Below are 24,995 nucleotides of genomic sequence, written 5' to 3' on the forward strand. Positions count from 1 at the left end.
TTAGATTCTAATAAAACTCAATTATGAATTTTTATATCCTTCTAGTCTGAATAATTTTAATTATTCAAGCCAGCTTTTTAAGACATTTAACTATTCGGACTTTTATTGCGTTTAAATTACGTTCAAGCGCATTTTGTTTCCTTATTCTATCAGTAAATAAGTTAATTTTAATTAAAATCACGCATTTCACCATGGCTAAAGATGAATGAAATCTTTCCTGTAAATAATTTATTAATCATATAATGTTTCAGGGGTGTCTTGTACAATGTTTCTCTGTCAACAAACAGGCCGTTGCATTTTGTAATATCTATAAATAAAGATCGTCAGGAATTGGATCACCCCAATCAATTTAGACGATTGAAGATGACAGCTTAATTTCGCTACTCCTTGAAGTAAGGAATTCTCTCTGAGAATGCATCGTAATTACGTTATCCTTCCTTCCAGGGATGTCATTAAGCACGTGAGAGTTGATGAATGCCAAGACAAGAGACACCTTCTGATCAGAAGATCAGAAGGTGTCTTAGAGGGAATGCCTTAGAGGGAAAATAAAGTTAAACTGAGTTTCAGGCAGGACTAAAAAGAAATGACGTTAAATCTACGAAAGAAGCATGATAAATTTATGTTACTGTGAAACAGATTTGCTTTGATTAAAGTCAACAAGATCGTCTCTCCGTGCACTTTCTGTCATCATTAATCTCTTGGCAACAAGTTTAATATTACACCGATATCGCCCAAACATATGAATTTTCATCCAGTTGTTATAACGTATGGAAGGCACGCTATCCTGAATAGTACATTTGTTATCTCAAGATCAACTGTGATTGCTCCCAAAGAGAAGAATGATCCTCTGTTTCGGATTAGCCAAATAAAGACTATTTCAAACTAAGCTACAGGATGAATATGTACCATTCATAAGAGAATTTGGATCCATAATTCCACAGCTGAAGTTCTCAAGCCCAGGTTGAGAAATTCTACAGTGGCTTGAAAAATATCAGGGCGCATATCTGGCTTTAAAGGTTGTTTTCTTTGAGACCATAAACCCGTCGGTAGAACTACATCACACCAGACTTGAGAGCAAATCCCAAAAAGAAATCGAAACGTTGCCATAAGGAGCGCGGAACCATACTCTTGGCCTATGACATCGGCCAACTACAGCTTCGACCGAAGAAATCTAAGAAATTCTACACTTTTCCAAAGGCATTCTCAGGCAGCTATCTCTAAAAGGGTTATACGTAGAGAAATCATTATACTGTCACGAAGAATCCTTCGAAAGCATCGATTTAAACGTGTCAACTCATGTTATAAAATAGTTACCATATTTTAGCATTAGCATAAGTAGAAGCATATGATGCAAGAAAGTAAGCTCATGCAGCATCAGCCAGACCAAAAGAAAAAAAAAAACACTCCCATTTCACCCCTCTGTTCTTTCGAAATACCTGTCCAGCTGAGCCTTAAACTTATTTAGGCTATCAACTTCCACGACAAGGGATGTAAGTCTGTTCCCCATAACCAACCACCCGCTGGCTAAAGGCAAATTTACACACAACTATCCTACATCTGTTTTTTCCTCAATTTGAATTTATGCCCTCTCAGGTGATTATTCTGATCAAGAGGAAGAATCCCATCAGCATTGAGCACGCTCAAACCATTCAAGGCTATCTACACCTCTATCAGATCACCTCGCTGGTGCCTAGTCTCCAGACACTGTAATTTGCGAAACTTAAACCTTTCTTCGTAAGAGCAACCCTTTGTTCCATTCACTAATCTTGTTGCCCTTCTCTGTACTCATTCCAGCAGTTCTACATCCTTCTTGAAATGAGGCCTCCAGACCTGTATACAGCACTCAAGGTGTGGCCTGACCATTGCCTTATACAAGGGAATAATCACCTCCTTATCCCTGCTAGAAAAATTCCTGGAAATATATTCCTAGAAAAATATATCATTGACAAGACACCATGAGCTACTCTTGCAGCCCGTCTGTACTGCTCAGAAAACTCCATATCTGCCTGAAAAATTACCCCCAGGTCCTTTTCATTCTATACCACTGTCAGTGTAGTACGACAGAGTTGATACGTTACTCTGGGGTTACTATTTTCCATATGCAGCACTTTACATTTATCAATGTTAAACTTCATTTGCCACCTCTCAGCCATATCTGCTCAACCTTTCCAGATCTTGTTGCAGCACTATACTGTCAGTAGTGTGCTTAACAACCCTGCCAACCTTTGTATCGTCTGCAAACTTGTACATTAAGCTTGATATACCATCATCAATATCATTTACAAATTCAGAAAACAACAATGGACCCAACACTGAACTCTGAGGGACTCCAGTAATAACATTAGTCCACGACGAGCAGTGTCCATTGATTACCACTCTCCGTCTTCCAACCCCCCCCCCCCCTCAACATCCCTTTATCCATAGCAGCAATTTGCCTCCAATGCCACATTGCTCCAATTTGTGCAGCAGTCTTCCATGTTCAACAGTATCAAAAGCCTTTCTACGATCCAAATTTATAATATCAAATTATTTCCTGCATCCAGTTCTTTTGTGACTGCCTCATAGTATCCAATCAAATTGGTCAGACAAGACTTTCCCTTAATAAAACCATGCTGTGTCCGAGCTATAACTGAAGTCTTGTCTAAATGATCCTGCAGTGCTTCTTTAACCAGTGCCTCCATTACTTTTCCTGGAACAGAAGTTAAGCTCACAGGTCTATAATTACTTGTGTCAGCCTTTGATCCTCCTTTGTGAATTGGGGTTACATTTGCACATCTCCAGTCTATGGGTACCTGCCCAGAGTCCAAAGAAGCTCTCATAATTATGGCTAAGGGTTCGCTTACTTCCTTTGCTGCCTCCTTTAATATAACCTGATAGATCCCATCCACCCCTGGTTCCTTTTTTATGTTTATCCTCAACTATTTCTCCTCCACTTTCCTCTCAGTTATTACAAAATCATCTAGCTCACTGCCAGAGTTTACTTCACCTCTGGCATACCCCTTCCTGAATAAGTCCTCATGTGTGAATATAGATGCAAAATACTCGTTTAGTTTGTTAGCCACCTGAGCAAAATCATCAACAGTTGAACCATCAATATCCAGTGGACCAATCTGAACCACTGAACCAATAGGTAAAGAACTCTTTTCTGTTTTTCTTTGCATCCTTTGCCAAGGATTTCTCATAATCTGCCTTTGCCTGCCTAATCTCCTTTGTGACTGGGTTACAGACCAGCTTATATCTATCACAGGCTTCCATGTCACCCATTGATTTATATGTATCCCCTGCATTTTCTTCTCTGCCATATGCCTCATTAGTTCATCTGACATCCATTTAGGCCTAAACCTCGAACAATATTTCTTAGTTGGTATGAAAAGCTTAGTAGCTTCCAAGATATGTTCTTTGAATGCTTCCCATTTTGAATTTGCTGTTGGTAACATCATCGGTTGGTCCCACTGTATAGAATTTAAATACTGTCTCAGACCATCGTAGTCGCCTTTACGAAAGCAAAAACCCTTCCCTTTATCCATTTTTGAGTAAATCCCACTTCAGCACACTGTGATCACTGCAACCTTGTGATTCCTTTATCTGCAGATTCTGATATGTGGAAAGAATGTGGAAAACACTCATATACGGTATATAAGCTACTTCAATGCAACGTTCTTTATGCTGATAGAAGAACGAACGTTACCTTCACAACGAGTTGCATTAACACTGCACTACTTTCAAACTAATGCCATCCCAAAAGGGATGATGTCATATTGTAGTTTTAAATGTTTTTCACCACCCTTATGTAGAAATAAAACACAACGAAAACAAAAACTGGAATCTTGATAACTATGTATTTATAATAAATTATATTTGCCTGTATTTACAATAAATTATATTTAACTTTACAACTAAAATATATGAAATATACATTAAAATATACTGGGTTAAGAACAATAAAATACATTAAAATATACTAAATTAAAAGCGATAAAACCATAGCTTTCGAAGGCTCCTGCCTTCTTCTTCACCGCTGAAGAAGAAGGCAGGAGCCTTCGAAAGCTATGGTTTTATCGCTTTTAATTTAGTATATTTTAATGTATTTTATTGTTCTTAACCCAGTATATTTTAATGTATATTTCATATATTTTAGTTGTAAAGTTAAATATAATTTATTGTAAATACAGGCAAATATAATTTATTATAAATACATAGTTATCAAGATTCCAGTTTTCGTTTTCGTTGTGTTTTATTTCTACATAAGGTTGGTGAAAAACATTTAAATCTACAATATGAATACACCCAACCTCAGAGGCCTGTTTGAAGAGGGATGATGTCATTTTTTTTCGATAAGAAATTAATTATGTTCATATACATATTATTTTGATAGACGTATTAACTGATGAAGGTTGGACCGAAATAATACGATCAATGATGCCTCTTCTCTAAGTGAACGTGCAACGATGGTCACAATTAAGTCTATAACATTCACATTTTACATAAAAAAATAAAAATAATAAAAAAAAATAACCATTTGCAAATCCGTAAATATTAAGGGAGCAATCTGGCACGTGTAACAACTTTCACATTTGTTTATACTCTGGTACGACCACCAGGTCAGTGGAGTTTACATTAAATCATCAGTACAGATGAAAAAGACCTGGGAGTAATTGTGCAGTCAGATATGAAGTTTTCTGAGCAGCGCAGACAGGTTGGCAGAGTGGCTCATGGGGTTTTGTCAATGATATAGACGAATTCTGCTTGTAGGGAAAAGGAGATGATTATTCTTTTATATAAGGCAATGGTCAGGCCACGCCTTGAGTGTACAGGTCTGGCGGGCTCATTTTAGGAAGGATGTAGAGTTGCTTGAGAGAGTACAGAGAAGGGCAACAAGATTGGTGAGGGGAACTAAAGGGTCTTTTGCCAAAAAAGCTTAAATTCTGCAAATTTCAGCGTTTGGAGACTTGGCACCTGCGAAGTGATCTGATGAGGTGTATAAACCCCTGAATGAGTTGAACAGGCTCAATTCTGATAGGATTCTTCCTCTTGCTCAGATTAATAACCTGAGGGGTTATAAATTTGCCCTCTCAGGTTAGTAATCTCAGTGCTAGCGGGTAATTGATTGCTGGAACAAACTTACATCTGTCGTTGTAGAAGTTCATAGCTTAAATAAATTCAAGGAGGAGCTGGACAAACTTTTAGAGAGAATGGATGAGTGAAGTGGTTTTTGGCTGATGCTAATAAGCGTGCTTTCTTGCATCATATGCGTCTACTGTTTATGTTTAAGAATCCATATACAGAAGTGACACCTTTCTTTTTAAAAGATTTTATAAGGCTATTCTGTTCTTTAATCTGTTTCTGTGGCTACACGAAATTAAACTGCATAGCTAATTAAATGGTCTTACAATAATTCTCATAGATAAAACTTGCCTTTGCAACGAACTGCCCTGGTATTGTACTACTGTCAAACAGATGGACTCTCCAGGTTAACTGCTCATTTAAGAGATAATGTTACTATGACAGCATGTTTAAGACTCATTGGTCTGTCATTAGATAGCAGGTGCCTTGTAGTGGACAACACACAAACAAAAGAATTTGTTCAATGTGAGCTCCCATGTTATATACGAAATCAGTTGTGAATTTTGATTATGAGCCATGATTTTCAATAAAATACTGGTAGAAATAATTTCTTTTGTTCACGACAAAAGTATTAGTCAACTTCGGTCGGCGATTTGATCCGAATCCAAGCCATTTCCACTCAATGTGCTAAACAGTAAAGCCACTGTAATCAATCGATAACGTTGGAATTCAGGTGACAAACCCATTCTTTGCTCGTGAACCTGAACAACGTTTAGTTGAATTTTCTAGAGCAACTTCAGGAAATGATATCAAAGTTGATTGACTCACACAAGGTCCACTCTTTAAAGAAAAATCTACACCGAAAGAACCGAAAAGTAAAATGCATCATCGCAAGAAGCCTTTGCTGATAATCAAATAAATAAAAATAAAATTCAAGAATTATACCTAAACACGTTGCTGTATTCTAACTCCTCTAATTTTTATCTGTGAGCAATAATAATGTTAATTTTTAATAAAATCTTTTAAAAGGTTAGATGTATTCAAAGTTCAGACCGTGTATTAGTACTTTGATTTTAATTTTAATATTTTTAGTAGAATAATTATGAGAGACAGCAATTTTGCTGTTATCCGGTCTTAAGTTTTTCCATAAAAATGCTAATCTGTATATTTTGCATAATTAAACTGAAGAAATTTCATTTTATGCAAGAATAGTACAAAAACCTAGTTGCTGTAAACTTTGATCGCATGATAAAAACAAGACAAAAAAAAAAAAAACAGGTTTGTTAGTGTGGAACAGAAACGCAAAAATAATAAGCGTCAAGATTAGCGATCGGAATTAGATCACCCAAACATTACTTAGACGCCAAGAAGTCAGACTAATTTCACTAGTTTCTTGAAGTAAAGAATTCTCTTCGACAAGACATCTTAATTACGTTATCTTCCTTCCAAGGATGTCACTTGGGAGCTGATGATTGCTAACAGATGAAGACTTCTAATGCACTTATATCTTTGTGGGAAAATAAAGCTAAACTGGCTTTCAGGCGACACGATAAAAGGATCGTTAGTTTTTTCCTGTTTACTGAATAAATACAGAAAACTAGTTGCGATAGTTTACCCTCTGGGAATGAGAAATAGAGAAAAGCAGTTTTGAAACTCAAATAAGAAGTAGTGGATTTCCAGCGTAGGATTCAATCGTCCTGCAGCTACATTAAATGAAAAGGTTTCCTTCTCCAAAGCTGAGATTACTCAACGAGTGTTACCGAGTTAAAGATTAAATTAAAGAAAACATACAGAAAACAGAACACGATACTCTTGCGTAAATGAATAAATCATTTTTTTTATGCATCACACAACATGACATACTGAAAGAAGTACATGCCGTATATACTCGCACTTCTATAATCGTTTATGCAGGTTAAATTATATGGATGGAACGATTATGCATGAAATTTTCAAAAGGCTGTAAATAAACATGGTATGCAACATGTCTGGAATGCATTTTTAACTAAATCAATATAAACATCCTGTGATAACTTTCCACTTTCCAATTAAATTGGAAGATAAGGAAGATGTAAATATATTGCGGTATTCTCCGAGAAAGAGGTAGAATATCATGACGCCAAAGTGTTGTGGCTGAAAATGAGTGTGTTCTCTGGTCTATTTGTCTGCTGTACGAAAAACCCCGGGTTCCAGGGGGAAAAACACCTTGCTATCTACGCCTGAGACCGAATAACTCAGCCACTGAATGAGAAAGCCCATAAATGTTCCTCGCGTCATCGACGGGATTAACCCGTTCGTTTCCAACCCGGTGTGGGAAGGATGTATTTACCTTTAGTGGACAGTGTATTTGATAGGCGGTTCCTGTCGTTTTCCGAAAATTCGCTTTAAGTACTCTTTGATGCACAACTTTGCAGAACCAGTAGGTGTGGGTAATGTGGGTTATGGGAGTAGTGTGTTGTTCGACTGGTCTCTTAGTTATCAGAGGCACGATCACATGGAAAGGACCTCCCAGAATCCGTCCACGGCCCGGGTAGCCGGATCAGCGGCAGTAGAAAAACACCTATTTGACTCTCTGCACTCCTGCAATAGCGAGATGCATAGCGAGAGTGAAGGGAGACAGCAGAAAATAGCATTTTACAGAAAAGATGAAGGCAGATAAGAAATATGGACGCAGTAGAGTGGAAGGCACCTCCAAGGTGAAAACAGAGGCGAGGAAAATGCTTAATGCAAGCTGCGAAGGTCTCTAGAGAAGGGCGTGGGGTGGGGAAGACAAGAGAAAGTTCAAAAGTGTGACTGCAAAAGTGTGAGAAGACAAGAGAAAGTGCAAAAGTTCTACCTGCTGCTAGGAATCATCTGGGAAGTTGCTTTATTGGTTGAATTTGATTATTGAAGAGTTGGTTCACTGATGCTGAAGATTTGTCTAGTGGAATGATCAGGATAGTGCAAGAGAGCAGAGCAGACGTTGACCAACAGAAGAGGCTTCAAATCCCACCAGGGTATTAGCATTAGCATTAGTAGAGGCATATGATGCAAGAAAGCAAGCTTATTCAGCATCAGCCAAAAAAAAAAAAAAAAAAAACACACACTACTCCCATTTCACCCCTCCGTTCGTTCGAAATACCTGTCCAATTGAGCTTTAAATTTGCCTGGAAAGGCAAAGAAAATTTAATATTCCCTGGATAGTTGGAAGAAGTGCGTATGACGGTGATTTCAGTGTCGCCATTGCTATGAAGATGGTGTAGATGATGTCCAGTTGAGTGTTCAATAAGTTCTGGTTGTGGCCGATGATGATGGAAGAACATGTATCAGGAGTGGTACATCGGTTTCAGGAACGTCTGGTCTGGACGTCTCATTTATAGTAACAAACGTGGAGAGTGATACCAGCGCCTCCTGAAGACTACAGAGGCATACATTCTAAAAGCTAAAAACGCTTCTTTTGATTCTAATATTTTGCTTTCCGGAATGAGTGTGGTTACATTTAGATCAAGTAAGAGTTGATTACGTATATCCATATATATGTTACACGAGTGCATTGCGCGGTGCCAGTCCTCCGGTTCTCCGCATTCACAATGGGAATCATTTATAAGCCGTTTATAAAAAAAAAAAAAAAAGAAAAAAGTTATACCTTAACTTCTGGACAGTGTATATAAATGGATATGAGTAATACTCTCTGCGGAACGCTAGCGATAGTCCGCCAACTTTTTAAAAAGATGAAGATTATTAAAGCAGTGGTGAGCTAATTGATCCCTAAAAGTGCGCAGTGACAAATTGCTGTTGTGGAGATCTAGGGCAATTGGAATTCTTTGATTAAGCACCTTGAACCTCAGACAGTGCCTTTTTTCGGCTGATTCTGCTTGTATGAGATACTCATTGTAGTTGGCCACTCTCAAGCAAGAGTTCATTCTTTCAAGAGAAAGAAGACTCTCAAGAGTCCACTTTCAAGCAAGTCTTATAGCTGGAGTAACATATAAACCCGTCCATGAACACACTTCTACTACAGACACGCGTATGAGGGACAAGCTCTACTGCCGTTAAATTCAAATTATTTTTTGTAGTACAATGAAAACACTCTCCTCCTCAGATAGGCACGAAAACAACAACTTGCTGTCCCCCTGCAATATTTTATCTTTTTATACGCTTACTGCCAGCCAACAAAAGCCCCTCTGTTTCTTAGCAGGGTTTGATTATGGCTGATATGACGGTTAGGTCGTTACTGGGAATTCGCTGGCTGTTGATCTCTGGAAGATTGCCTTAAGAAACATTATTTACAAACAAAATTAATCCGTGGTTGGGTTCGTTTCTCTAGAAAACTGAAACAAAACACCTAATTGTACTGTATTTCGCCTCAGCAGTACAGATCAAGGCAATTATATGTCCTTTGAGAAAAAGGTGTTCTAGGGTGTATGATTGCTGTGCAATTAGTAATGCAACACACTGTCAAGTTCTTAAAAGGATATGCTTTTAGTGGCTTCCGTTCTTGTAGTTTCACATCAAAATTAATAATAATTGCCAAGACTGTTTAGGGCATTTACGAGACAAGTTAATAAAATATTCAGATAAGTTACGAACAGGGGAATTAAATTTACAAAATGTCACTGAACAGTTTGGAAATCATGTAAGAGTATAATTCAGAAATGCTCAGCTGACTCACGAAAAGTCCTGAAAAAACGGATTGCTTCTGACGCCCATCTTTCCATTAATTACACGACATTCCACAAATGGCTGGCATGCACAATGCTCACTGTTTCATATATTCTATTTACCGTTGCTGCATGCTGCGTTTAAATCATTGTCGATGATCTTAGATATGCCTTCAGCTGCACGATGCATACGTAAACTATGTTATTTTAAGATTATAAAGCACTCAAACCTAGGTTGGTTTAATTATGTTTATTTCCGATTTAGAAATGTGTTCATAATAGAGTCAAACGTTTCGTTGTATTTTCTTACCACTTCTTCAGTGACAACTGTCTTTGCAATATCACAAAAGGTTCCCCAGGTTAGAGAGCTTGTTTCATGCTCTTGATGAAAAACAACTTCTTGTGACCTAGGTGACAGTGATATTGCAAAGATAGTTGTTATTGAAGCGGTAAGCAGATACGACGAAACGTTTGACTCATTTATATTCATCTCTTAGTCGAGCTGAACCATCTATAGCGAGGTATAAATAAATTAGAAATTGTCACGAGATTCAGTGAAATGTTTCAGTAAGATTAGATCGCAGTCACAAGGTAAAGAGCTATAGAAAGTCAAAGAAAAGGCTCATGGAGTAAAATAGACTTTGCTTTAATTTCAGTTTTCGTATACATAACCAAATTAATTGGGAAATATTTGACAAAAATTGCTTAAATGCAAATAGTGCATCATCCGTTGAGGCTTCTTTCAATCCACTCCTGAACTCTCCAGCGGTGATAGGCGGGTGCATCAACAACGTCACATTAAAATCCAGCGTTGTCACAGAGGCGCATGGGTCCATTAGATCGGCTATGTAATGTTTCCTGAATTTCGATTTCTTTTTGGTTGACGAGTGTCCCCTTTCCTTGCAAGTTCTGACACATCATGAAGGAAGCTAACCTAAACGTTCTTCGAAAGACATTTTTCATTAAAATCACAAAATATGTATATATTATTTAGATCAAACAGTTCCAGCAATCACACAATGATGATGCCCGATGTTTTAAGCTAATTTATATTTTTTACGTTGTTTTACAATTCAAATGGATATCAAGCAGCATTTTCAAATGGATATCAAGCCCTTCTGGAATAACAGTGATAATCAAATTTTATAGAATGAACGAAATCAGCAACAGCAGCCCAACATTCTATGGAATGAATCGAAGCAACGTTGCATAAAGCATACCTAGACTAGATATGTTTTATGCAACGTATCGATGCTCTGGAAAGACAAACCCTTCTGAAATTTTATAAAACAGACCCAAAAATACTCGATATGACCATCTCTATGAGATTGCAAGGGTACTCCACTTCCGAAAAAATATTGCATTACACACATTTGCTCATCACTTTTCCCTAGTTCAGCAGAAATGCTTTTCAATTCTACACTTCCATCAGCATTAATACTACTCTTAAACGCCTATGGGACGAGTATTCAACTTGGCTCATGGCGTATCAATAATCCATTGTAAGAATATGCTTAGCATCGTGCACCCTCACTGTCTGGTATCCCTAATTTCTGTTTGAAAATTGGGAAATGTCCAATCCACCTTAACCATTAAATATTACGCTAATATATAAAATGTACTATAGAAAGAATTACAGAACAATATGGGGAAAAATATTCGGTACAAGCAACTCTTTGGCCAATTCCAGCATATCTCTTATGTCTGCCAACCTAATACTTTTCTTGGTGTTTGTATCGAAGTTATAGATCATCGATAGCCAGTAAATATAGTAAATGCACATTTGAGGTGGTTTTTGACAAGTGCAACACGAATTTTATTCTGAAGACTTGAGTATTAGCCAGCTGATGATCCTATTTTACCTAATAAGCTATCTTTCGCCCTATGTGTATAAAAAAATTACTACCGAAATGCAGTCTAATCCATTAGCTCTCCCCTAAGAGAGTTCTTCAAGGTGCTCCTCACTGTTGGTTTCATTCATTTGTGGCTGAATGAGATGCCAGGATTTTGATGGATCAATAGTGAAGTACAACCAATACAAGTGGACATGTGTTATCGAAAGGGCGGCTCCTAGAACGTCAGTTCAACTCCGCCCCCGAGTCACTCTGGAGGACAGTATTACTCTCAATGGTTCTGGTATGTACACTGTGCTGCCACTTTATTAGGTACACCCCTGCTGTGCACACAATGGTTTGTCCCACAACGTTGCAAGTCACATGACTACCGTTGTGGATATAAATGCAGCAGAACAACCTTTCTAGTATCAGTTAAGGGTAAAAACCGTAGCAAGAATGGGGGAAAGGAATGATCTAACGGACTTCGAACGTGGCATGGTAGCATTCTATGAAAGTGGCATTCTATGTCTATATTTACTTTCAAAAAAAGTAATTATAGACATAGAATAAAAAGAACTTAGTTCCGTCCATATTTTGTTATTAAAAAATAGTTAAACAGGATAAAATTTTAAACATTCGCAGGGCAAAAATTTCTGAATAATTGGAAAAATTTAAAGATAGTTTTAAAGACTTTTAATGAAGTCTGAAAAATGTAAAAACTATATACATTTTTAGAAAGTGTTATTTATTACAATACCCATCAGTTTTAAAATTTACTTTAAATTTAACAAGGAATAAATATGTAAAATAAATTTTGATTAAAAAAAAATATTTGGCGTTCTACCTACTATTACAAAAAATATCCCAAAAAAACTCAAAAAATTAAAAAAATGCTTTGAAGATATACGCAATAAAACCTTAACTACATTTAAGAAATTTAAAAAAAATTAAATCAGATTTTTTTTTTCGCCAAAGCGCGCTCATTATTTTCGAAGGGAACCCCTACATGTGTATAACCACGGTTACATGGTTAAATAGGCAGAAAAAGGGTTTTTTATATATTTTTTAATTCTCTTGAGAGTATAACAAAATTTCATAATTTCTTAAGGATTTCTATAATTATTGTATGTTTTTTATAGTTTGTAATTATAAATAAATAAATAAATAAATATTTTAAACAAGCTGCTTTCTAATATCATTTATTTTAAAAATTCTGCTGAAAATTAGAAAACACTGTCTGAAAAATTAAATGAAACTGTTAATTTCCTACATTTTCGAGTGATTAAAACTGTTAAAAGGTGGCGCTTTTAAAAAGTCTACATGCGCATAAATATTTGCATATTATATGTTTAGTTGATAAAAACCATTTCAGAAATATATAACGATTTGTAAACTATTGTTCACTTCCATTTTTAAAATTTATATCAAATTTGGCGACAAAAATTGTGCAAACTATGAACATTGCTAACTGCTGTCAGAGGTAAATGTCACCTTCAGGTGTTTTCGTCGTGATTATTCAAAATAATAAGAAAAAATATATTAAAACTATATTTTCACAATTTTTCTCTTTCCCAGCTTTCTGCCAAGTTCAGAAATAAATAACTGGAAAGTGACATAAAGAAAGAAATGATCCAGTCTGAAGAAAAGCCACTTAACCCTCCTATTGTGTTCGCATTTTGGTTACACTTATTGTGTTCGGGTCAATATTACCCGAGCGTCTATGGGTGTCGTTTTATTGGTGTTAAATTAATATGGCAGTAATGTATTTAATAAATAATAAAAGAAATAAGAATATATGTAGCATTTATTGACAAAAATGTTTGTTTATGAACGGCAGTAATGGATAAACAATTGTTACGTACATCTGAAAAACATAGTAGTTATATCATACATTTATTAATTTTTTATAGTCTTGACAGTAATAATATACATGAGTTTTACATACGTATTTTGAGCAATTACAACATAGTATATTGGTTTTGTTGTATTTTGAAGAGGGACAAAAATTACATCTTTTACGCTTATTTGTGGTCGGCTGTTTCCTTGCTTTGGCAGTGCTGGTTTAACCATTTCAGCAGCAGCAGGAATACTTCGAGGAAGGTGTTTTCTTTCTTGCAGTAAGGGAACGATCAAGGAATTACCCAGTCCTTCAAGAAATAGTCGACGTTTTGTAAGTTTGCCAGCATTCCAGGTTGGATTTACTTCGCAACACAGAACATAGGCGTTGTAAGCAGAAACGTCCATGATATTATAAAAGATGGACATGGGCCATCTTTTAGTTTGTCGTCTGCATGTATATGTTATAACCAACTTGTCTAAAGAATCTACAGAACCTTTGGTTTTATTGTAATTTAAATCATAAACGGCTTTTTATGATCTTTATCACACACACCGGAATTTCGGTGGAAAGATGCTCATGAGTGTCACATTTTTATTCCGTTTTAGAATATAAGAAACTACCGTTGTGTTATTGCTGAAGTAGAACTTTGAAGAAAGGACTTCCTGTTGCAGACCAATTCGGATGGCAGTTCAGGCTTGTTTTTCGAATAGTGACAAGCATGGTAATATTTCTTTTCAATAGCATCTGCTCCAGTTCGTAAGATGTAAAAAAATTATCACACGTTACGTTTTGCCCTTTTAGACCATAAGTAACGTCTAGCACAACTCTTTTACCTTGGCCTTTTTTCTGGAGGGTTACCTTCTTTTTTTCCGAGGTATACTTGCATGTTATATGCATAAGCGTTTACAGAATCACATAAATTCTAAATCTTGATTCCGTATTTGGCTGGCTTGTTGGCTATATACTGCCTAAATGGGCAACGGCCTCTAAAAGGTACCAGTTTCTCATCTACTGTTACATTTTCGTTAGCATTATAGACCGTAGGTAGAATTGCAACCCGTTCATCCCACAACTCCCGTATGGCAGCTAATTTTATCAGTCTGGCGCTGTTGAGATCGAGTTCCTTTATCGTCAAAGCGAATTATTCGCGAAATTACATGGAATCGTTGCCCTGAATATAGCGCTGCCTACATTTCCTTCCCATAGGCTGGAGGTTGCCTCCCCATGAGATCTATACACTCCAGCTAAAAGCAGTAGGCCGAAATATGATTCTAATTCAACTACTGTTAGTTCTTGCAACTGATCACCATAAATTCTTTTTCCTTCTAAATTTTACATCTTCAAAATTAAGTTTACAATTTTTGGCATAAAAAATAAGCAGTAGGAGGATTTTATATCATATATTCTAGACGTACCATACTTGTTGGTCCAGGATTCAACGTAATAATATTTTCTGACGAAAATCTTCCTTGTTGATTAGGTGTGTTGCAGTTCCACACTATATTGCCATTTTTGAGGTTACGTAATTAGCCACAACAGCTTCGTCTGAAAACGTAGGTTCCACTTCATCATCCGATTCACTATGAACCTCTGTTTCAGAATGAACCTCTACTTTAGAAGTACTATCATTACCATCAGAAGCATACAAAAGATTCTCAGTTTCTTTGTCCGTCAACGATCTCTTAGTACACTTCTTCAACAATTTCTTCCTACTGTTGTCTCATAGAGTAGCACCAAGGAACTGACACACAAGTGCACACTGGCAGATATATGCAAGAAGGCACCAACAAGCCCCCACCAGCATCAACAGACATCAACTTGTCGTTTACATCGCGAACATAATGCACATGTTGAAACTTGTTCAAGAAACATGGTAATGTAAGCTATTTCTATGAAAATAAAACAAAGCCAATAAAATACGATCGTTTATGATAATTCGCTTCTCGTTCCTTAAATTTTAACAAACTGATCGTCGGGTCATATTGACCCGAGCACAATAAGTGTAACAATTACATTTATAAAAAAAAAACTAACTGTAAAATTTTTTTGTCAATCTAGGTACACCGTTATTAGGTTAAATTAGTAAAAGTCATAGGGTGGCAACAAAATATTTAAATAAATATAGGATTTATGGGCATTAAAAGAAGGCGACCGGGTGGTACTGACCCGAACACAATAGGAGGGTTAAAAGAAAATGAGGCATTCCAATATTTATACCACAGCCACGCAACAGTTGCTAATATTTAAATTCCAGTAAGAATGTCATAAAAACGGTTGGAAACGAATAAGTTGTTTTTGGGCTTAAAATTTAAAATACAGTTTTGTAAAATAAATTTAAATAGAAATATCAAGTTTACTACTAAACATCATTAAAAAAATTACTAGAAACTAACATTTACTTACCCCACCAAAATGGATCCTGTATATATCCTGCCTTTCTGAAAAATTATGTTATTAATCTTAGTAATTATTATTATTAGCTATATGGTGCAAGGAAGCCTGAGGCTTATGCTGCACCAGCCAAAAAAAAAAAAAAAAAAAAGTAGAAGGGAATCACCAAGAAAGAGAAGAATGATGATATCCAGCTCAGGACCCTGGGTGTGCCAAGCCCATACTCACCAGAGTGAGCCCCCGGGGTAAATAAACCCTGCAGGGAAATTCACAAAATTTCGGGGAGCCCATTGCCTGCTTGACTAATTTGATTGCTACTCTATATTTCCTTTTTGGTTTCATGACTGTCCTTGCACACATTAATTAATAGAGGCATCCTCACATTTTTATCGAACGGTTGCTGGTTTGTTTCCTTTTCTGTTATCCATTTCAACAGATCCTGGTTCATTCAGCAGAGGAGGATTTTCTAGCTGCAGTGTAGTTCTTTCATCAGAAAATCGAAAGAAACCCAGCGGTAGTAATTTCATAACGTTTAAAATGATCTTGCAAGATGGACTTGCATTTATTCATTAAGACAATTTGCAGCTGGTGACGTAAGATGACTGGAAACACGAGAAAGTCTTACTGGTATATATAACTCTTTGTTAAACAGACGCATGTGTTTCAGCCTGAAGACGCCGACAAAAATTCATTGATCACTGATCAATAGTTATTGTATTGTAATAAATGTGTATTTTTTTTTTTTACTGTTATTTTCAAGAAAAGTAATTATAGACAAAATATGATGGACTTAGTTTCGTCCATTTTTGTTATCAGAAAATAGTTAAATGAGCAAAATTTTACACATGGGCAGGCCATAAATTTCTGCCTGTTAGTTAATAATAATTGCAAAAGTTTAAAGATAGTTTTAAATACTTTTAATAAATAGTCTTAGAATGTAAAAACTATATAAATTTTAAGAAAGTGTTATTTAACAAACAATTTTTATAATTTACTATAAATTTGGCAAGGAATAAATGTGTAAATTGAATTTTGATTTAAAAAAAATATTTGGCGTTACAAAACAAATAAAAACTGCTGTTACAAAAAAAACCCGAAAGCTCCAAGAAAAAGATTAAAAAAACTGCTTTAAAGATATACGCAATAAAACTATAAATATATCTAAGAAAGTTTAAAAAAATAATAACTCAGATTTTTTTTCGCCAAAATGCCTCATTGTTTTCGAAGAGAACCCCAGATGTGTAGAACACCACTACATGGTTATTATGTAGAAAAAATGTTTTTTTTTTTTTTTTTTTTTTAATTTTCTTGGGAGTATAACAACATTTCACAATTTATTAAAGGTTCCTATAATTATTATGTTTTTTGTTTTAAATTTTTAATTATAAATAAATAAATATTTTTAACAAGCTTCTTTCTCCTATCATTTATTTAAAAAATATTCTGCTGAAAATTAAAAAAAATACAGTCTGAAGAATTAAAAGAAAAACTGTTAATTTTCGAGTGATTAAAACCGTTAAAAGGCGAGATTTTTAAAAGGACTGCAGCATAAATATTTGCTTATTATATCTTTAAGTTGATACAAACCATTTCAGAAGTATATAATGTTTATAAACTATCAACTATTCCCATTTTTAAAATGCTTTTAAAATTTATTTCAAATTTGGCGACAAAAATTTTGCAAACTATTATCCGAGGTAATTGTCATCTTCAGGAGTTTTCTTCTTGATTATTCAAATAAGGAAATTTTATATTAAAACAATATTTACACAATTTTATTCTTCTCCAACTTTCTTCTAAGTTCTTAAACAAATAGCTGGAGCAGTGTGTGAAATAAAGGAAAGAATGAACCAGTCTGATGAAAAGCCACTTAAAAGGAAATGAGGGATGGGATTCCTATATTTATACCACAGCGACATAACAGTTGATAATGTTAAAGTTCCAGTAAGTGTCAACGAACCGGTTGGAAGCAAATAAGTTGTTTTTGTACAAACAATTAAAAATAATACTATATAACATAAATGAAAATATAATTATTAAGAAACTTATTAAAAATTATAAAATATTTATAAAATTACTATAAAATAACTTTTATTTAATATACCGTTTTTTATCCTAGTTATTCGATTAATTCCTTGAATGCGTCCCACTTAAAATTAGCTGTTTGTCACCTTGAGCAGTGAGGAGGCCCCTGCAGTTACCTTTCGTGGAATTTTTCGGGAACAAAAACCCTTTTCTCTACCCGTGATGATAATTTACCCCATCAGTACACGATGACCACTACCACCTAGTGGTTCCTTTATCTGTAAATTCTTTATACCAAATAGATCAAGACTATTATACCCTATCTGGTCGTCTGTCGAACATACTGCCTCAGAAAACTATCCTCCAATTAATCCACAAACATCTTGCTAGTGTGGAAGTGAACAGTCGACAAGTTCCAGTCAATATCTAGGAAGTTAAAATCCCCCATTATAACATAATGCGATTTTCTGGCTCACTCTATATCTCTGCATAATTGGTCGTTGTACTTATCAGGGTCATTAGGCCTATAACACACTCCAACTCTCATTTTTGCTTTTTCAGTGCTTATGTCACACCAAACTGACTCAACATTGCACTGTCCATCTGTGTAAACTGGATGGTTTCCTTAGATTTTATGTTTTTCTTAATTAACAGCATAAGCACTCCTGTCTGTACGCATTGTACTCCCCAAATTCCAATTTTGAACTACTTATATCCACGTGACATAACCTCTCTGATATCCCAACAGTATCTGCCTTTGATGTCTTGTCCAACACTTCAAATTCATCAAATTTATTAACTACACTCCTATCATTGGTATACACAGAAGTATACACGCACCTATGCTTATTCTTCGTTACACTAACATAGTCCATGTATTTATTTGTTTCATGATGACTTCCACCGGCCCCTGCCTTCCAGACCGCTGCTCATTCCAATAGAAGCACTATAAAAATCATTTTCGCCTCTGCCAGCAGCTACAATTATCCTTTATTCTGTGAATCCCCCAAGCTAGCAGTTTTCCAACCCACCTAATGCTGCCTCGATAGCATCAGCAAACATTCTTCCACCCTTTCTATTTAAGAGTATCCCTCCCTGTAGAAGCAATTCATCTCTCCTGTTAACAAGCAAAGACATCGCTGATATTCTACCTCTTAAATCTTTCACAATCCTTCCAAGGCCGAATTGATTTACAAGGCTCTCATCATATACTCCCTCCTATCGTGTCTGTGAACAATTGTAGACGGTTTCAAATTTAACCCTAATTCGACTTTTTCAGCATTGACCTGTACTGGTTAAGTAAACCTGCAGATCTCCAACTCTTAATGTCATTAGTGCCAATGTGTATAACAATATCACCTTTTGTGCCCTTAAAAGATAATATCTGTTCTATCATGTGTTCTTAACGGATTAGAATAGTTATTGTATTGTAAGAAAGCTGTATCTTTTATAACTGTTACTTAAACAAAAAGAGAAATTATAGACATAGAATAAAAAAGAACTTAGTTCCATCCATATTTTGTTATTAAAAATAGTTAAACGAGATAAAATTTTAAACATTCGCAGGCCCGAAATTTCTAAATAGTTGGAAAAATTTAAAGATAGTTTTAAAGATTTTTAATGAATAGTCTTAAAAATGTAAAAACTTTATAAAATGTAGAAAGTGTTATTTACTACAATACTCCATCAGTTTTAAAATTTACTTTAAATTTGACAAGGAATAAATGTGTAAATTCAATTATGATTTTAAAAAAATACTTGGCGTTATACCTGCTGTTACAAAAAAAACCCCCAAAAACTGCGCAAAAAAAAAAAAAAAAGATTTTTTAAAAAATGCTTTAAAGATATACCTTAACTATATTTAAGAAGGTTTAAAAAAATTAAAAAATCAGATTTTTTTTTCGCCAAAGGGCACTTGTTATTTTCGAAGGGAACCCCTACATGTTTAGAACCACAGTTACATGGTTAATATGCAGAAAAGGGTTTTTTATATATATTTTTTAATTCTCTTAAGAGTATAACAAATTTTCATAACTTCTTAAGGATTTTTATAATTATTGTATGTTTTTTATAGTTTGTAATTATAAATAAATAAATAAATAAATATTTTAAACAAGCTGCTTTCTAATACCATTTATTTTAAAAATTTTGCTGAAAATTAGAAAACACAGTCTGAAGAATTAATTGAAATTGTTAATTTCCTACATTTTCGAGTGAGTAAAACCGTTAAAAGGTGGCGTTTTAAAAACGTCTACATGCGCATAAATATTTGTATATTATATGTTTAATTGATACAAACCATTTCAAAAATATATAACGATTTGTAAACTATTATTTACTTCCATTTTTAAAATTTATATCAAATTTGGCGACAAAAATTGTGCAAGCTATGAACATAGCAAACTACTGTCCAAGGTAGTAGTAGTAGTGGCATGTGATGCAAGAAAGCAAGTGTATGAGCTTATTCAGCATCAGCCAAAAAAAAAAAAAAAAAAATCACACCATTCCCTCCAAATGCCTGTCCAGTTCCTCCTTAAATTTATTTAACCTATCAACTTCCACAACGACAGATGGAAGACTGTTCCAGCAATTAACCACCCGCTGGCTAAACGCAAATTTCCGCACATCTATTCTACATCTGTCCTTTCTTAATTTGAATTTATGCCCCCTTAGGTTCGTAATCTGAACAAGTGGAAGGATCCCATCAAATTCAGCGTGCTCAACCCATTCAAGGCCTTATACACCTCAATCAGATCACCGCGCAGGTGCCCAGTCTCCAGCCACTGCAATTTGCAGAATTTAAGCCTCTCTTGGTGAGAGGGTCCCTTCATTCCCCTCACCAATCTTGTTGCCCTTCTCTGTACACGCTCAAGTAAAAATACATCCTTCCTAAAATGAGGCCTCCAGACCTGTACGCAGTACTCAAGGCGTGGCCTGACCATTGCTTCATACAGAGGGACAATCACCTCCTTTTCTCTGCTAGCAAAATTCCTATATATCATTGACAAACCCCATGACCTGCCCTGGCAACCTGGCTGCATTGCTCAGAAAACTTCATATCTGACTGCACAATTACTCCCAGGTCTTTTTCATTTTCTACCACCTTAAGTGTAGTACCAAACAGTTGGTACGTTTCTCTGGGGTTACTTCTACCCATATGCAGTACTTTGCATTTGTCAAGGTTGAACTTCAGTTGCCACTTCTTAGCCCATCTGCCCAAATTATCTAGATCTTGTTGCAGTAGCACACCGCCATTACTGTCATTAACAACCCTGCCAACCTTTGCAACATCTGCAAACTTCGACACTAAGCCTGATATACCTTCATCAATATCATTGATAAATATACAAAACAACAGTGGATCCAACACCGAACCCTGTGGGCCTCCACTAATAACATTAGTCCACGAAGAACAGCACCCATTGATTACCACCCTCTGTCTTCTCCCACTCAACCATCCTTTTATCCATTGTAGCAACTTACCCTTAATACCATTCTGCTCCAATTTGTACAATAGTCTTCCATGCGCAACAGTGTCAAAAGCTTTCCTGAAATCCAAATATATGATATCAAAATTATTTTTTGCATCCAGTACGTTTGCAACCATATCATAACATCCTATCAAATTTGTCAGACAAGACTTTCCCTTAACAAACCCATGCTGTGTTTGAATTATTGCTGCAGTCTTGTCTAGATGATCCTGCAATGCATCTTTAACCAGTGACACCATTATTTTAGCCGGAACAGAAGTTGAACTAACTGGTCTGTAATTACTCGTGTCACCCTTCGATCTCCCTTTGTGAATTGGGGATACATTTGCACATCTCCAGTCCGTGGGGACCTCCCCTGAGACCAAGGATGCTCTCATAATTATGCCTAAGGGTTTGCTTAGTTGCTTTGCCGCCTCCTTTAATATAACTGGATAGATCCCATCCACCCCAGGTGCCTTTCTTATGTTTAACTTCGACAATTTCTCCTCCACTTTGCTTTCAGTTATTACAAAGTCATTAAGTATCCTGCTACAATTTGATAACCTTCTGCCATTTTCAAACCTTAATAATTCCTCACGTGTGAATGTAGATGCAAAATACTCATTCAGTTTGTTTGCTATCTGAGCAGGGTCATCAACAGTCGAACCATCGATGTCAAGTGGACCAATCAGATTCATATCCTTCCTTTTAGAGTTTATATAAGTAAAGAAATCCTTGCTGTTTTTCTTAGCATCTTTTGCCAAAGATTTCTCGTAATCTCCCTTCGCCTGCCGAACCTCCTTTGTGACCTGATTACAGATTAACTTATATCTGCCATAGGTTTCTGGGTCGCTTGATAATTTATATGCATCCCATGCATTTTTCTTCTCTGTTACGAGTGTCTTTAGTTCATTAGATAACCATTTAGGCCTTAACCTTGAACAATATTTCTTAATAGGTATGAAACTTTTAGTAGCATCCACGATTAATTCCCTGAATGCTTCCTACTTAGAATTTACTTTTGGTAACATCGTCAGTTGATCCCACTGTACAGAATTTTAAAAAACAGAATTCAACCTGAGACCACTGTAACGAGTGGTCTCAGGATGCGTTTTAAAAATTAAAAAGGTAATAATTTAATTAAAATTGAATTATTAACTTTTTAAGATGTAATTAAAATTAAATTATCATTTAAAAATTGAAAAAAAAATTATGTAATATTTAAAAAATATATATACAGTATATTAGGAATAAGCTTTTACTTACTGTAAATTATCCAGTACATGACCATATTTACATCACTCTTTACATACCCTTTTAGCCTGATATTCTAAAAAGAAACAGGCTCTAAATAAATACAAAAGTTTTAAGTATTTATTTAAGTTTCACAGTTTCCGAGTCATTGAAATTATCTGAATTGGAAATATCACAACGATTTACATTGAAATTTGTTCAGACTTTTAAACGAATTAAGAATTCCAGTGAAATTCTGAACGAATGTCACTGTAAATCGAGTTGGACCAAACATCATCCTAAACGAATATTTTCCCATCTATTATTATTTGCAGAAATTTATATTTCTCATATCTAAGGATGTGTCCCAGGTTGGCAGTTTTCCTACTCTTCACTAAGCTCAACAATTGACGTTTATGTCCTTCTCTTTTCAGGTATTCAATGCTGGTGATTCTGTCTAACCAAGATATTTTTGTCATAAATCTGTAGATCCACATTTCGAAGGCCTCTATTTTTTTTCATTCTCGAGGTTTTCACTGTCCAAGTTTCAGTTACGTATAACAGTATGGACCAAACGTAGCAACTAACGAATTTCAGTCCGATTGACAGATCCAGAACTTTGCGACACAGAACTGCTGTGTATTTTGTAAAGGCATTTCTCGCAACCTTTATTCTTGCTATTATTTCTGCTTGCGGATCTAGATCAGTATTTAGTCAACTACCAGGTATTTTCTTCATCTATAAGTTTCTCTATTTCGATTGGGATTTTATCTGAGCCGACAGCTTGCTAGTCTTTGCCGTTCCCGAGAATATTTTACTACCGATTGTAGAATTTCAAGACATTCCCCCATAAGTATTTCAACAGATATATTCTGACTGCCATAATCAAAAAGAGTCTTGATGTAAGTATCCCATATCTTCTTTCTGTCATCACCTCTTAGAAATAATTGATTATGGGCATTCTTTATTGTATATGGCATCCTACTGTTCGTATTTCCTGCTAATTATTTTTCTTAACGGATAGGTTATTGCATTTGCATCATAATAGTAAATAGATAGTGATCCCTGAAGTAGGTGAATTGGCATCGTTTTAGTTATAAAGTTATATCTCATATTGAAAAACCTTAACAACGAGTTGCCCTGATATTGAACTACTTGGAATAAGCAATGTTTTACCAATGGTGAAGAATTTTGTTACTTATTTTCGGTGGCTACTGCCATCCAGACGAACCTTCGAAGGATTTTTGGCCTCTCCTTGTTGGGCGGGTATGTACCTCTATTGCAATGATGGATTAATTCAATGGAAAAGTTTTGTCAAACTGAAGCAGTTTCTCTCGAAATTTCAGAAAGGTTTAGATCGTGTTTTTTGCAATGATTTTCTAAATAATCTTCCATCTAATGGTTTTTAAACTGTTTTTTGTAATTGGGTGTCAGTTTTCTCTCTGGCCGATCACTGCGGGTGATGGTTGAGGGCTCTCTGTCTTCTAATTTTTTTTCCAGTAATGCCGGTGTTCTCCAAGGTTCAGTACTTTGTCTCTCTCTTTTATTCATGGTTGTAGTAGTTAGTAGTAATGGAGGCATGAGATGGAAGAAAGCAAGCGTGTGAGCTTATTTAGCATCAGCCAAAAAAAAAAAAAAAAAAATCACACATCCATTCCTTGTAACATTTTGTGAAGTTCCTGCTTGAATTTATTTCAGCTATCAACTTGCACACCGACAGATAGAAGTTCGTTTCAGCAATGAACCACCCGCTGGCTAAAGGCAAATTTCCGAACATGTACATTTGTATTCTACAACTTTCTTTCCTGAATTTTAATTTATGACCCCTGAGGTTCGTAATCTTGGCAAGAGGAAGAATCCCATTAGCATTGAGCTTGCTCAATCCATTCAAGGCCTTATACACCTCAATCAGTTCACCGAGCAGGTGCCTAGTCATTAGACACTCTGTACAATCAACTCTACATCCTTCCTAAAATGAGGCCTTCAGACCTGTACGCAGTACTCAAGGCGTTCAAGTCTAATGACATCAATATATTCTTTAATCTTCACAAACTCCACCCAATTAACGGTACTAAGTACTATACATTATAATACCTAGTCCTGGAGCTATTCATTTCCCTTCTCAATCAAGTTAAGTTTAATAAAAACTAACTGAATTTTCTGTCTGTCTTCTCTTTTCATGTTCTTAACAATTTTGCCTGCTACCCCATATTTCCTTTTTTGGTTTCATGACTCTCTTTGCGCACATTAATTAATAGAGGCATCCTCACATTTTTATCGAATGATGAATACGAACGGTTGCTGATTTGTTTCCTTTTCTGTTATCCATTTCAATAGATCCTGGTTCATTCAGGAGAGGATTTTCTAGCTGCAGTGTAGTTCTTTCATCAGGAAATCGTAAGAGACCCAGCGGTAGTAATTTCATAACGTTTAAAATGGTCTTGCAAGATGGACGTGCATTTATTCATTAAATAATTTGCAGTTGGTGACGTAAGAT

The sequence above is a fragment of the Mastigoproctus giganteus genome, chromosome 5 (genome assembly GCF_048544385.1).
Source record: "Mastigoproctus giganteus isolate SK-2022 chromosome 5, ASM4854438v1, whole genome shotgun sequence".
Taxonomy (NCBI): Eukaryota; Metazoa; Arthropoda; class Arachnida; order Uropygi; family Thelyphonidae; genus Mastigoproctus; species Mastigoproctus giganteus.